General features: G+C 40.1%; 1 protein-coding gene and 1 long non-coding RNA gene across 3 annotated transcripts in view; one reads left to right on the top strand and one right to left on the bottom strand.

Annotated features, from left to right (window-relative positions):
- The window catches only part of LOC135202330 (hydroxyproline dehydrogenase-like), a 41,832-nt gene that overhangs the window by 9,036 nt on the left and 19,024 nt on the right, over positions 1-13,772 (top strand). The gene's annotated exons all lie outside the window — the stretch shown is intronic.
- On the bottom strand, positions 3,428-7,871 carry LOC135202028 (uncharacterized). Of its 2 annotated transcripts, XR_010311646.1 has the most exons (4): positions 4,915-7,871; positions 4,464-4,544; positions 3,778-3,899; positions 3,428-3,560 (listed from the first exon to the last, which is right to left on the bottom strand). It is a non-coding gene; the product is annotated as an uncharacterized LOC135202028 (long non-coding RNA). The 2 variants fall into 2 exon arrangements; XR_010311645.1 differs by having other exon boundaries at positions 4,464-7,869.

The raw sequence follows: 13,772 nt of genomic DNA, 5'->3' as shown, positions 1-13,772 counted from the left end.
CTGTAGATATGCTTAGCCTTTTGGAAAGGGGAATTTGCCTGCTTCAGATTACAGGCCCATATTCAAAAGAAAAATAACATGTCTAGATTACACTACTTTTTTCAAAATGGAGCAGGATCTGTCACACAAAAGCCTCGTAACTGATGTAGAGAAAAAGAGATTTTCAAGTGAAACGCAGGCCAGAGGAGTTGAGTAAGCAAGGAAAGGGAAAAGAGATTCTTGTTGGTGACAATGGTTCAAGGGTGTATGTCATGTCACTCAATGTTCAGTTTTGCTTTAGGGAGTAGAGTTTTCGGTAGGCTGCATTCGCGTGGATGCAGAGGAAAACGGGCGTGAGTCCGCATCGAGTTCAGTAATGAGGGACGATAATTACCGTCATTCATTCCTCAGTTATCTCAACATCTCGTTTAAATAATTTCCCAAACGAAGTCACAAGGAAGTCATTCCTTCGACCATGTAAGTGTGTGTGTGTTTGAGTTTTAACACAATACCTAGACAGCCGATGGACGATTTTTTTTTTTCAGGAAACATGAAAAGCACTTGTTAGGTGACCTTTTTTCAGAAGGTTATCTTTGTGTATGTATATATTATATATATATATATATTATATATATATATATATATATATATATATATATATATATATATATGTGTAATGTTTACATAATAAAAATATGGAATGTTATTCCATATATATAAAAGACTAAAACTAAAGAGGTCAACCAGATTGCTTGCAGGAATGTGAATCAGACTAGAGACGCTAAAGATGACGTATACAATAAAAGTAGGCTAAGATAACATGCCGTACACCTGTAGTCATTCAATTGTTTATAAACTTTAGTCCAAGCTTCCTGCTTGAGAAACACACCGTGACCTATAGCTCAAGCGGCCCACGTGATTAGTAACTATGTCATCTGATTGTGTGTTCGTATGTAACTATGTCATCTGATTGTATGTTCATATGTTCGAGCTACTGTCTGCTCCTTTGGGACTTGTAACCGAGATGGTAGACAGAGCAGAATAGAGTTAGCTATCGTCATTAGAGACCTGTACCTCTTTACCTAAGCTTTATCATGTAGAGAGAATAGAATTAGCCATCATCATTGGCAGAAGCGATCAAGCTATCGTCATCAGAAGACTTGTACAATCCTACTTGATCTTCACCATGTAAATTCAGAGAATATAAGTATTTTTGTACTTCGTGGTTTCTACTAGATCCTCACCTCATAACCGAATCATCATGAGTTTAACACATCGTCGTCATAACCAAGAAGATAATACCGACTTCGTAAGAATGATCTACAAACCCCAAGACACTCCATTGAATATGGAAGTGCAATACCAACCGACTTAGCGTAAGATTATCGCAAGTCTAACATTACCTCATAGGGCGCCTTATTATACAAGGCAACAGCCCTAAAATAAATAAATAAATATATATATATATATATATATATATATATATATATATATATAATATATATATATATATATAATATATCGAGGTGTTCTCACTCCCGATTTGCTATATAACCGAGGTATTGAACTACAGAGCTTCTTTGTTCATTGCAAAATCAAACAAGTAGGACAAAACATAACAGTAGTAGACTGCAAGATCAATCCGGAGAAACAATACGATGTTACATTAGTGAGAATCACTATTTCTAGATCGTCTTCCTAATCAGATCCATATCTTCGATCTCTTGTTTACTATGAATTTTTTCTCTAGCCTTCTTAAAAGACAAGAATAAATGTTCCCAATCTCATACATGACGAGAATATATGTTCTATGTTTCTCAATTTAAATCAATAAGCATCATTATTTTGAGTCTCTTATCTAATAAGAATCATTACTACAGGCATCCTACTAACTGAGAAACATCACATCATATTCTTCTCATATCCCTTACCAGTACATCCGCGGAGAGGTGAGCTGTGTGCTTAGTTTGACAGATGGGCGTGGAATGTCGACACAGATTGTGCCTTCTTGCCATCTCGATAAGGAACAACGTCTTATCCAAATTCTTGCGGTACATGGCCTCACTGCAGACCACGAACAAGGGAGAAAGAAGGTGATGATAAAGGGCGATTACATTGAGGAATATGAAGAGGAAGCCGGGATCACCTGACTGACCCCCGAGAAGCTGACGACTTTGACTTTTTGACTAAAGTGAAACATGGTATGAATTAGTCGAAATCTGTGGTTATTTTAGGCAGAATTAATTCCTTTTCTTGATTTGTTCATGATGATAATTTGACCTGATATGATCTGCGAAAAGTTTTCATTTTGGCTATTTTTTTAATTTTTTTTATTTTTAAGATCCATCCTGAGAAGGGCTGTTGCTGCTGAGGGTGCAACCGACAGAAGCACATTAACACGAGAGAGAGAGAGAGAGAGAGAGAGAGAGAGAAGGAGGGGAGGGTGATAGAAAGTTATTTTTCATTGAAGGCCTAACAACAAATGGTTATAGAAAGGTTACATGAAAAGTCTAACGAGCAGGTAGACAGACACTGCAACAGATTCAAATGTCCAATTGCCTATATCTGAGCCACATAGAGGCTGATTCCTCTATAGTTTCGGCAGTGTAGCAAAACTCTCTCTCTCTCTCTCTCTCTCTCTCTCTCTCTCTCTCTCTCTCTCTCTCTCTCTCTCTCTCTCTCTCTCTCTCTCTCTCTTATGTATGTACGGTGCTTTGACATTGCATGGAACCAGTGGTTATTCAGCAACGGGACCAACGTCTTTACGTGACTTCCGAACCACGTCGAGAGTGCACTTCTATCACCAAAAATACACATCTCTTACACCTCAGTGGAATGGCCGAGAATCGAACTCGCGGCCAACGAGGTGGTACGCCAACACCATACTGACCACGCCATTGAGTCTCTCTCTCTCTCTCTCTCTCTGCCTCTTTTGAACACTCACAGGTCATGTCCTTCCCCGATGTCCGTCTCCAACATGGGAGCCACCATGAGCTTCACGTTGACCTCGTGGAGGCTACGGCTGATGGCTGCCAGTTTGTCCTCGCTTATTTCCGGCCACGAACTGATTTGTAGAACGGCCGCCACGAAGATGCTCAGTAGCTTCTCTCCCAAAATACGTTCGCCGAGGGTCAGCAACTGGAAGGAGAATGCATTGACTTGGTAAACTGGTCTGAATATTTTACAATAAACTGGGAAAGACTCAAGGTCTTGGCAGCGTCCCTTCAGCCCCTAGCTGCTGCCACCCCGTTCATTCATTTTACTCTATCTCCGTTTCTATTCTATTTCTTCCATCTTACTTTCCACCCTCTCCTAACAATTGTCCCAACATCATTTTCAGCGCTTGGCCTTTGGTGTAAATTTTATATTTCAGTTCCAATAAACTGGGAATAATATGGATTCATGACTGTCTGAATTTGCTTCAGCTTAACTTAACCCTGATGCTGTGGGTTGACGAGGGTGTCGACTGCGCATGCGTTCAGAAACAAGAAGACCCCTGATCAACTCTTTGGTCTTCTTGTGCTTGAAAGCAAAGGAATGACTGCTGAAATCCAATTTCCATGCTGACTGTCCGCTCGGCACTGAATAAAGGAGATATTGGGTTAGTTATTCGCTGTTCAAATGAATTTCATAAAAATGTTTAACCCGCCTTGCGTTTTCTATGTGATGTAGACTATACCACGCGCATGCGTAACATGAACTTTGCCACCAGCAATGGCTAATTTCCACAAAAGTTGTCAAGTTAAAACATGGCAGAAACACGATGTGTCGCAACGCCTCAGTGATTTACATATATACCTGAGTTGACGTCTTCCATTTTAACGGTGGACATGTGACGATGAGAAGCTGCTTGACCAGCAAAGAGGAGGTCTGAGCGAGTCGCGCCTGATGCTCAATGCTGTCAGTTCTGGAAGCTCCCGCTACATAGGATCGGAAATGGATGAGTAAATTTACTTTAGCAAGTATCTGTTAACCGTCAAATTGTGGATGATCCTTGTGATAACTATATGGAAATAATTGCTATGAAACATTGACACTTTATACAATTAGTACGGCGAGGTTTAAATAATAACAGTAATGATAATAATAATAATAGTTTCCTTCAGTTAGAGGACAAAATACTTCAAATCTTAAATCACTTTAAAATGCAGACCCACCAACCATATCAATATCCTAATCTTAAAATTTTTTCACTGTAACAATTTCATGACAGCTGATTTCTAATTTACCGTAACTAATACAACTCACACACACCATACTATATTATATATATATATTGTTATATATATATATATATATATATTATATATATATATATATATATATATATATATCCAAAAATGGGGTGTGTATTATATACGTATGTGATGCCAGATAGTTAGCAGGCATAAATTAAAAACGGAATGATCTACAACTATTTAAAACTATAACCAGCAAAGAGCAAAAGCTTCGAAACGACTTATCGCAGCCTGACCTGACCTTACCTAACCTCCATTGTGGAGTGACAGCAGAACGACCGAGTACTACAGCTCTGAAGAAGAAGTGTGTACGTCCGAACATCACTGCTAAAGTAAATGTAAGAATTATGTTCGACTTATGTAATAAAGAATAAAGATTGTAGCAGGCCTAGTGAATTTGTCTGCGATTGTTTCCTCACAAGGAAAGTCTACTAACAACCTCTCAATGAAACCGTTATTTTGATTTCCAGAAATGTATATAGTCTAAAGATAAAGACCAAGTTATATTTTATGCACTAAAGACTAAATATTCTAGTTGGCGCAGTGAATTCGTCCGCGATTGTTTCAACATCAGACAAGGCAACTAAAAATGGCTCGATGAAAACAATATTTTGATTTCCAAAGATGTTTTGCTCCTTTGAAAATCTGGCATATAACTCATCAACAAAAACCACTCGAACACGATCCAAATGTTCACCTCTTGAAGTAGCCAAGGCACAAAGAGAATAATCGCCTGAAGTTCTCGCAAGGTTTATAAATTCTCAAGCTTTTCAAAAAATCTTGTCAGAATCGAGGAACTGATAAGATTTTAGTTGGGATGTTCGCGAGCTGATGGCGTAGTATGTACTTTCCTAGGGTCATTAGGTTAAGATGTTTATCACAATTATTTTAAAAACGAGGACATTGTTTACAATAAAATTCTACTGAGTCAGTTGCTGTCAAGGTTATCAGGTGATATTTTCTCACGCAAAATCAGGTGTTATCATGGGCATTGTTGTAATTCTCTCTCTCTCTCTCTCTCTCTCTCTCTCTCTCTCATCCCCACCCTATCCCCCTTTCTCTTTCGCTGCGACACTCAGTGCCTAAAGACGCTTGTCTTCTCCCTGAAGACAGGTGTAAAAAAAAAAGTATAAAATGCGTCGAAGTTTCTTTTCTGTACAGCTTATAAGGCTGTGTGAAAGCCTCAGCCGCCGCCTATGTAACTTTTAGCCACAGCCCGGTGGTGGCCTGTGCTCTTGGCTCCTGTAGCTGTGCAAGACGCACTATCATGGCTAACTTTAACCTTAAAACAAAAACTACTGAGGCTAGAGAGCTGCAATTTGGTATGTTTGAATACTGGAGGGCGAAGATAAAACAATCTAATTTGCAGCCCTCTAGCCTCAGTAGTTTTTATGACCTTAGGGCGGACAAATAAAAAAAGAAAAATTATAAAGCATAAACGGATTTATATTTGACTGTTTTTATCCCATTTTACAAAATTATTGAATTTTAGCAAACAGATTAAAGCAAATCAGTCGACTGATCATCAAATCAGGTAGTTTTGCCGAAAATCTGAGCCTTTGGAACATTATTGAATTGCTTCACCTAAGTTGCCTGAAAGGATAAGTGCTTTAGAGAACAAGTATTCTATAGAACAAGTGCTTTAAAGAGTGTATGTTCTTAAGAACAACTGCTTTATTAAAGAACAATTACTATGAAGACTAGGTGATTCAAATTACAAGTGCTTTAAAAAAGCGTAAGTGGCCTATAAAAACTGATTTGGAAAGCAAGACCTCTAAGCAGTCAAGATAGACAAAGAGGGGCCATCTCTTTCTTTCAGACGAAGCCGTTGTCAACGCATTCGCACAAACACAGACTTGGGCAAAAGCAATGACTGCTTAACATCTCTGAATTCACCAAGACAACTGTTTTCGCCCTAACTCCAGTGTTAGATGGAACAGACACTCGTAACTTACGATCATTACCAGCTATTAACATTCATAACGTGCTCACAGAGAATCAGATTCACTCATTTAAAAGAGAAAGAGGAAGAAGAAGCAACTGGTAACAAACGATTAGGCAAAAGAATAAAGAAAGGAGCGTATACACAATTGAAAGAGTGAACACTGACCTCCTTAAATAATAATACAGGTATTAACGTATAATCAATCAAGCTATAACAAAACGACCACAAAGATTCAGAGGCACCACCGACGAAGAATAAGAGACCTCCCGTGGTAAGACTTCTGTAAAATAAAAGATAAAAAATAGATTTATTGAGGCAACTTGGAATTGAGAAGTCAGCTAATACCACCACCTCGCCAGAATCCACGATGCCAACTACTACTGTCTGCCAACTGCGGAGTGACAGACGAACACGTTGATTGAAAGAGTTTTTTGTTTCGTGAACTAAATGAGACAATTTGTCCTTGGCAACGGGGCCAGTGATAAATGTTGTCTGAGAAGTAACGCAAGAAAGTTACACAGAGAGAGAGAGAGAGAGAGAGAGAGAGAGAGAGAGAGAGAATCTTTACCAATACTACATTGCGTGCTTGGTAATTTACCCCGCTCGTTACGTATTTCATCAAATAAAACCCTCCCCACCTCTCTCTCTCTCTCTCTCTCTCTCGTATGTACTTAGGCACGTAATTTTTATCAAAATATGTCACCTGATAACCAACGATGGGAAATTACTCCTGTCATTTGATTTTTTTTTATTATTCATGTGATACAAAATAATATGGTTGTATAAGGCTTCTTTGATTGGACTGAACTTTTAACCTATATATTGACAGGAATACTTCTTAACCATAAATTGGATCAGACTTGTTAGGCACATCTGTCAGCTAATCTTTATCCTAATAAGCTTAAATAAAACTTACGTGTGATCAAGAATTTATGAGCACAGTTTATTCCGTAAATAAATTTGGTACAGTCATATCATTTCCAATTTACGGCCGTTTCCCTTAAAACGAAGGCTGGTGCCAAAGAAAGGCTGACACGTTGATTCGTGGATGAAACCCTCGTGGTAGAAACTTCCGTGACATTAGCTGTCTCATAAGGAGATTCATCAATAGTGCGTCGAACTCCTTTACACACACACTGCTACCTACCTGTCCAGTATTACCGCAGTACCTACACCTCTCTTCCTCCCTTGTGTGAGAAGGTTTGGGTGTGGGCAATATATTGAGATTATTCTCAAGAAGATTCTATGGTTAGTTTTTAAGATATGGCGTCCCGCTTTTTCAGTGAAGGTTCTGATACACGGAAGTGTCATACTTTTCATGCCATGAAAATAAGATAGAACAGACAGTTCAGGAATATGCGACCAGAACACCTCAAAACACTGATCTATCAATCCATTCACACGTTTCTGAAATTCTCTACATTTTTCAACTTTTCAATCATCCTTCCCCCACTACATCTAAAATGCAAACAGTTCATCTCTAATTTTATTCATTTGCATTCAGTATTTACACTTCACTTTCATATAGGAGAGTCGACTCAACAATTCCCTCATATTCCCACCTTGGCTTCTGCAAACCACCTCAAGTCTCTTCCAAAATCTTTTCTCACACTCCACTGCACTCCTCGCTTCACCAAATCTATAACCCGAATTTTCTATCATTACGCCATCACCCACTACACCTACCAACTATAGTAGATTCACATCAACCGTGCATTTGATGTCTAGGCCAGTCCCTAACGACGCTCCTGATTGGCTATTGATAAGCCATTCACAGGGCTGGAAACACTCATTCTCTCTTGAGAGTTCACATGGGTAGGATCTGTGTTCCACCTCTCATGAGCGACGAGTCTTCCAAAAGTATCCGTCAAGAGATGTGGAGCATACATCCTGCCTATGTGACCTCTCTCGAGAGACAGAGTTTCCAGCCCTGTGACTGGCTTATCAACAGCCAATCAGGAGCGCCGTAAGGGACCGGCCTAGATATCAAATGCACGGTTGATGTGAATCTACTATTGTATATAATATGTATTCGAATCAAGTGCTTTATTCCCCCCACGCCCCACCATCCATTCTAACATTCACTGCTCAGTCTTCCTGGCTTCCGTTTACCATTATAATAACCATACTCGTGCTGACATTTACTCTCAACTCTCTTCTCACTGACTTCTTGTATCAGTTCATTCACAAAGACATAGCACTAACTACAGCTGGTTCACTTAAGGTAGATTCTTGGATGAGCCCTATGCTTACGAGACGCTTGTTTGGCGGCTGCTGATTGGCTGGCAGCAGGAGGTCGGCAGTTCCCAGCCAATCACCGGCCGCCAAACAAACGCCTCATGGGCATATGGCTCACCCAAGGATCTACCTTAAGTGAACCAGCTATAGTCTACTTCCACGATAAAGACTTGAAATCACACTTGGCAGGTCATTTCCTGTATTATGCATCCTCAACATCCTCCATATTGCCTGTCTGGTGTATTGGACGTTTTCTGTAGGTTCATGTATGCCACACGCCGCCTTTGCTCACTTACGCCAGGGGGTGTGGGCGGGCGTGTTGGGAGTCTCTCTCGCGTTTCTTTACATTAATTAAAGAAGGGTTTTTCGCCCTTGGTGATTATACCTCTTATAGTGTCACGACCTTATTTACAGCCATAATTTCAAGGGTTCTTGTCTGTACTCAGAATTTGCGGTCAGTAAAAATGTAACACAGCAACTTAGGAACAAAAGAACAAACACCTCAACAAAAGTTACAATGTTTTTTTTTTTATAAAAAAGAAAATATAATGGTTGGTAAAGATAATGAAAATGAATATATATTATATATATATATATATATATATATATATATATATATATATATATATATATATACATTATATATATATTATATATATATATATATATATATATATATATAAAGGATAAACCAACCTTGAGATCTTTAAAAGATCACCTACAGCTAAATTAAACCCTAAAACAAGAAAAAGGAAATTTTAAACATCATAACTATGGGAAGGCACCTTCCAAATCACTGGCCAGATAAAGCTAACCTAAGAAACTAAGTTAGGCAGAAGGAAGCAAGAGAAAATAAATGGGGAACTTAATATTATTCCTACCTAACACATACAAACTAACTTACACTCAAAACTTGACTTAGTAACTAGAATATATGTTAAGAATAATTATAATAATTTAGAAACCTTCAGTTAATAAACTATAGGAAATGAACATCTCATCAGGCCATACAAGCTCCAGTGGAACATACTGCAAACAAGGGCTTGCACATCTACAGGTACACAGCGATCCAAGACCGTCTTAATAGTTATAAAAACATCTCATACCCGTAGAAAGCCGCCCTACTTGTCTCCGCGAGTTCCAAGAACTCACTGACGCTGATGAATGGATCAAACTGTTCCAGCTGCAGCCTGTAGGCAACCCAAAGTACCACAGGGGCTCCGAGGTTGGTAGCCTCCGAGAATCCGGGACGTCAACGGATCTCACAGGCCACAAACTGCACCGTGCTATGTAGATACGGGCCAACTCGTTCGAAATCCTTTCGACTAAAGAAGGAAGGGGCGTGACTGGCGAATGCCGCAGATGTCCAAACACCAGTGACCACGCACAGGGCAGCGAACGATTAGATAAGCCGTGATCCAAAATATAACCTCCTTACAAAATCGGTAGATATGACTATAAATTCAGTGGCAAAGCGTCAGGCTGTGAGGAGGAACTCGAATTAACTCTGCCACGCATCACCACCCAACCTTACGACCAAAAGCCTTCCACTCGAGTCAACAACACAGATCATAAGAGAAAAACAACGATCGTTAACAAGGCACTTCAGTAGTTTACTAATACCGGGGTAGAAGTTGGTAAACAAAACGCCTAAGAAAAACAAAGCAAAACTGCAAAATCATTTGACTCCCTTACAGAGTTCATCAAACTAAGGCAGAGCTTAAATATACGATAAACGACACTAGCTCATTAATAAACTTAAACTAAAATAAGATCAAAAGGTTGGGCACAACTATTAACAAATTATAATTAACAGTTAATCTAATATACAGTAAGCAATTGCTAATAGTGTCTCCACGTAATACCCGGCGTGTAAGCCGGAGAGTGTTGTGCAGATACAAACAAGCAGAAAGAAGAGAAGAACCTCTCGTTTGGCCGCTGCATCGGAGCCCAACATTCGTGTTTCACGTCGTCCGGCACCTGAGAGGAGATGTCACGTAGTAATTCATAATCTGCGCTCATCGGTGACGCTAGACGCCATAGTAGAGAGAGAGTTAAGTTTCTCACTGGCTCTGACCCACTCATCTTTCATGAACTCCCATGCAAAAGTAAACAAAGTGGCTTACAGGATTACCTGCCTATTTCAACACCTCGACGTTCTTAAAGGCGAGAATTTTGGTCCTAATATATTAGTTTCAAGATATAACCTAATCCGGGACCAACCACCCCCAGGGGAACTTACTGACACCCCAACCAGGGTCATTTCCACCGCAAGTGCCAGCCAACCGCCCACGGGGAGTGACTGCCCACTCCCCCAGGTTAACCCTCCATCCACCCAAATGATAAACGCATTCATCTCCCATCTGAGTGAGTAGCCAGGGATACATTAAACATAATCTCTTGGAATATTTTTGGCCTCAAGCGGAACATTCCTCTCCTAAACATGTTCTGCAAAAACTTCAAAGGCATCATTGCATTGCAAGAAACGCTCCTCGGGCCACATGATCTTGCCGTCTGCGATTCAATACATGAAGACTTCAGAACCTTCTCGACTTCATCCATGCAAGTTACAGATCAAATCATAGCCAGTCGCCCGAAAGGGGGCCTTTCTTTCCTGTGGCACAAATCGTTAGACAATATGATAAAGGTGATGACCTACAGGAGTGAAAGATTGCTGGGACTTCAAGTGACAGTAGGGAACTCTAAAATCGTAATAATTAATGTTTATATGCCATGGGAAATTAACAATAATTTTGATCATTACTGCATGATCCTAGGGGAGTTACGCAGTATTATTCACGACTCTCCTGCTGATCGTATTTGTATAATCGGGGACCTTAATTCTCACCCCACAAAACAATTTTATAATTGAACTTACTCGATTCTGTCAAAATCATGCTCTCCAAATTAGCGATGTAATACTCCTTCATCCCTCCTATTCATATGTACATAATAGAGCGGACGCAATTACAACCTCCTGGCTGGACCACTGCATCACATCTCCACAACTTCATGATTCTATTATGACCTGCAATATTCGCTACGATCTTGCAATGGGCTACGATCACATCTCATTACAGGTGTCACATTCAGTACCCCATCCCTCCCTAACGTGAACCCCCTAACTGACCGCCCACTAGCGGTAAACTGGGATTTTAAAAACCAACAGAAAACCAGATACTTTGGGGCTACCACGGAAACCAGGTTGCGGTCAATAGTTCAACCGGCAGACGCCTTAGTTTCTACTAACACAAATTGGTAGAAATGACCACCACAGGAGGGATCCGAATGAATTCTATTCGAACATAATCTCCACAGGGCTGCCTATAGATTTCGTCAAGGTAATTCTCGTAATATACCTGGATGGAAAGACTTGGTTAAAGACCTGTATACATACTCACGATAAATTTTTTTACTGTGGAGGCAAAAAGGAAGCCCGAGGGAAGGACGCACTGCTTTACTAATGAGACAGGCGAGAGCACAGTTCAAACTTGCTCTTAAGCACTGCAGAATTAATGAAAAACAACTAAGAACCGATGCATTGTCTAGAAACTTAGAATCTGGTGATTATCCTCGTCTTTGGAAAGATATCCAGTCCTTATATCCCAAAACTAAAAAGCTATCACAGAGAGTAGGGAAAGCAGTCGGAGACGAGGCTATCGCAAGTATGTGGGGCGATCACTTCAACAATATCCTGAATTGCATAAATGATCAAGATTCCCGAAGGGATGTAGATAACCTCCTTACTGACAACATTCAATTTCATTTTGCAGACCGTATTACGCCGGGTAACATCAGCGATGCCATGAACAGCCTACCTAATAATAAATCGCCCGGCTGTGATGGTCTTCCCACAGAGGCTTTCAAATTCTGACATCCGATAATTTACATTTTGCTAGCTGCCCTATTCAATGCGTGCATAATTCACCAGTTTCTTCCAGACTCCCTACTCTTAGTTCACTTGATACCATTAATCAAAAACAAGCTAAAGGATGCAGCTGACCCTGACAATTACCGGCCGATTGCATTCACAACGATTGTGTCGAAGATACTAGAGTCGGTTCTTCTAGTGAGACTTCTCCCCTTTCTACACACACTGACAACCAGTTCGGATTTAAAGCAAACCACTCAACCGACACCTACATCTACATTCTGAAAGAATTGCTGAACTACTACCTATCATCAGCCTCTCCTGTTTTCCTTTGTTTTGTGGATGTGAGAAAAGCATTTGACAGAGTAAACTACCTGAAGCTCTTCCTGAAGCTGCATAAAAGAGGCACACCCCTATATCTAATTAGCATTTTACATTGCTGGTTCTCCTCACAGCAGTTTTGTCAAATGGGGTAACGTATTATCGTACACCTTCGGCTCCCTAAACAGGATTCGGCGAAGGGGCATTCTCTCTCCATACCTGTTTAATACGTACACAGATGCCTTGAATGTCAAACTGAACTCACTCCCAATCGGATGCACTGTCAATGAAACAACTATAAACAACCTCTGTTATGCTGATGAATATGGTTCTGATTTCCCATCAGTGCAAGGTCTCCAACGACTCATCGACACTAGCCGCCAATATGCAGAGGATTTTGATATCATTTACAACGAAACCAAGACCCAGTGCATATTGCAGAACCACAAATTTTCCTCGGAAACCATCGGCTGGAATTTGTGCACGAATTTCCGTATTTGAGTCACAGTATCACCGACGACCTAAAAGATACGCCAGACATTGAACAGAGGCGTCGTAAACTAATGCAACTGGCTACATGACTGCAAGGAGGTTTGCCTTCTGTCAACGAGACGTGAAACTACTGCTCTTCCGCTCGTACTGCTACAGTATCTATCGGTGTTCCCTCTGGACGAACTATACCCGAAAGACGATGAGACGTATCACTGTTGTGCACAATGACATTTGAGACGCCTCACAAACACTTCCCGCTACCACTCCGCCACACAGATGTTCATAGAAAACCACCTGGACAATTTAAGAATCATTGTAAGGCGAACAGAGGAACAGCAGCAACTCGCTCATACAAAGCATCATGAGAGTGAAGCAAGAAGAAGATCTAAATTGTGGGAGTGATGGGAAAATGAGGCCTTTGTCCCCTAAAGGACTTAATCTCTGTATTGGCAAGATGTCATCTGCAGATTCTGTCATTATTATTTATATTTATTGCTGATATTTTACTTTTTCATTATTACTGTGAATACTATCAAGTTAAAGTTTTTTTACACTCAATTTTCGTATTTAGCACTCTGGACCTGACTACTGCAACCACCTAAGGTCTCTAGTTGAAATTTAAGCTATATAATTTGTGCACTAACTTATAACTCCCAATGCATTTTTTTTTCTCACCAATATTATTACT

This window comes from Macrobrachium nipponense, chromosome 30 (genome assembly GCF_015104395.2).
Source record: "Macrobrachium nipponense isolate FS-2020 chromosome 30, ASM1510439v2, whole genome shotgun sequence".
NCBI classification, from domain to species: Eukaryota; Metazoa; Arthropoda; class Malacostraca; order Decapoda; family Palaemonidae; genus Macrobrachium; species Macrobrachium nipponense.
The sequence above is the reverse complement of the archived record's forward strand: the minus strand, read 5'-3'. Positions and strand labels throughout refer to the sequence as shown.